The 2,610-nt window shown below is 27.7% G+C and overlaps 2 protein-coding genes across 3 annotated transcripts in view; one reads left to right on the plus strand and one right to left on the minus strand.

Annotated features, from left to right (window-relative positions):
- Window positions 1-2,610, minus strand: part of LOC117172400 (protein charlatan) — a 480,082-nt gene that overhangs the window by 82,155 nt on the left and 395,317 nt on the right. The window lies entirely within an intron of this gene.
- The window catches only part of LOC117172402 (regulator of G-protein signaling 17), a 58,906-nt gene that overhangs the window by 26,090 nt on the left and 30,206 nt on the right, over window positions 1-2,610 (plus strand). The gene's annotated exons all lie outside the window — the stretch shown is intronic.

Raw genomic sequence — 2,610 nt, forward strand, 5'->3', positions numbered from 1 at the left:
ATTAAAATTCGAAAATTTTTTCTAAAGCCTCCAGGGGACTTCGTTTTCGCACGAAAAAATTTTATGTGCCCTTATTGCATCCGGACCCACAATTATCAAACAAAATTGATCGATTTTTTCCCTTGAACTCTTTAACTCTAATTAAATAGATTGGGAGACTCAAAAAAATATTATTAAATGTATTAAACAAAAATCCAATTATATGAAGTAACAATAAAAGTTATGTTTTTCCATATTTTTTGTTGTTCTGTTTTTCTGAGTAATAGAACTGCAAAAAGCGATTATAATCTTTTAGCGCTAATTTCTAAAGGGACATCAATTTTTTACATATGCCCTCGTTTCCTCTGCATACACTTTAGCATTTTAACGATTTTCCAGTACAATTGTCACCTCTATTTGTTCTTTGAAATGTAGAACACTGAATATGAATATCGGACACATTTTGTTAGTTCATTCCTCTCAAACAGAATGAAAGGATTTAAATTCACGATTTAAATTTAAACAGGATGATTCACAAAAGCATCTTTATCGTTTATTTTATTTTTCTGGCCGGGAGGTTATTTTATCCTTAAATAGTCACAGTTTACTGGGACCTCCATCAAAATAAAATAATAAACGAATAATAGAACAATATACAAATTTATTTTTAATAGTTTATAGGGAATTTACCAGTAATACCGACATAAATCTTTACGGAATTTAATTAGAAATTTTGATAAATTCGCAACTTCAATGGAACTTAAGTTCTTTTCTAGAATTCTCATTAAATTACTCTGGAATTTGCATATAATTATTCTGGAATTTCCAGTTGTGTGGAATTATTTCCGAAATATTACAAAATTTGCATACATATTTCAGAGAAGATCTATTATCTAAGTTCGTAACGTTGTTTCCACTTAACCCCCCCCCCCCCCCCTGTTTACAACCTTATTTTTCCCCCATCCCCGCCCCTTAAACTAGTAACGTAGTTTATGTAGAGTTCCGCCAGGGCATTTTTTCTTTTAGGATTATGCACAACTGATTAATAGTTTATAGAAGTTCTAAATATTATTCCGAAACTTAAGGAATTCTTAGTGCCTGTTTACTGAACCATTTCCATAAATAGAACTGATATAAAATATTCACTGTAAAGTCCAAAGAAATTATATGCAAACTTTCGGAAATATATAACTCTATGGGACAATGAACTATGGATATTAAAATGTAAAATCTAGATATTAAAATTTAATGATTTCTTTTCATTGATTTAATTTAATAATTTAATGAAAATATATTTATAATTAGATATCTAGATATTCAATCTTGATATCGGGAATTCTTTAATATTTAGCACGGAATAATGTTTAATAATTTTTCAACATAATCTCTGATAAATTCATATTGTGTAATAGACTTGCACAATAACGATTAATTAAATATTCCGATATTATTTTTCAATATACTCTTTTATATACGTGCAATTTTTTACAAAAAAATTGTAACGCAAATAATAATATATTTTTCCTTCATAACATAGTTCGCAAGATAAAAACGGTCAGAATTAAGTCAAACATAGGCATGGAAAAATGTTAATTTCGCATACGTAACACTATTCATCGCAAAATAGTTGCAATTTAAAAAAATAAAAATAATATATAAATAAATTCTGCAATAATGTAAGTTCTTAGAAGTACACAAGCCAAACTGACTTTACTCACGAAGTAATATTTATATAAAGGAAATAATTGATTAGCATACTATGTTATTGACAGATCCGTTATTAACTCGTTATTTAATGGAATTATTTTTTAAAATTATTTTCTAAGTTGAAGTTTTTTTCGAAAATTCAAATAATGTTGTACAAATTTAGCAGCTTGTATTCTAAAGGGGTTGGAATTATTTTATCCTTTGAAAAAATGAAAACAAGACCCTTTTCTGAAATTTCGTTTTATATTTTATATCATCTTTATTAGAAGTTTTTGTTATATATCTGGAACCATATTTTTTAAAGAAAAACAGGCAGAAAAAAATATGCAGAAATACACAACGTAAAATTAATTGATAGTTATTTTGGTTTAAAAATTTAAAAAAATGGTTTAGCTGGATTTTGTCTTGCAAGAAAGTATAGCAGTGTTAACTACATTTCTATTCGCTAAATTTTTCCATTAAAAATTATCTAGATGAATTAGATAAATAAATAAATTAGCTATATTTTCTAAGAAGACGAAATCCAGCTAAACGTCTAGATAGGACAGCTAAACCATTTTTTGTCAGTAGATCGGACAAAAATCAAAGGTCTTTTTAATACAAAATTTGTAGAAAAAAAAAATATTTTTGATTTAAGAAACTCACTTCCCCATGGAAAAAAACCAGAAAAAGTTTATAAAAATTAAAGGAAGAATAAAATTAGTATTAACATTTCTTTTTGATTCATATCCCCCTTTTTCATTTTCATATCAATTCTGAAAGGTGCTCAAGTCCTAGCCCGCCCCTGGACTAATCGATTATCTTTTTCGAATCGTTCATTTCTACAGCCCTAATGTTTGAAGCATGTATTTATGACCTAGTTACCATCGAGAATGCGTGTGTCCACGCAATCTCGTACATACGAGTACATACAATATTAGGATA

Source organism: Belonocnema kinseyi, chromosome 5 (assembly GCF_010883055.1).
Source record: "Belonocnema kinseyi isolate 2016_QV_RU_SX_M_011 chromosome 5, B_treatae_v1, whole genome shotgun sequence".
Taxonomy (NCBI): Eukaryota; Metazoa; Arthropoda; class Insecta; order Hymenoptera; family Cynipidae; genus Belonocnema; species Belonocnema kinseyi.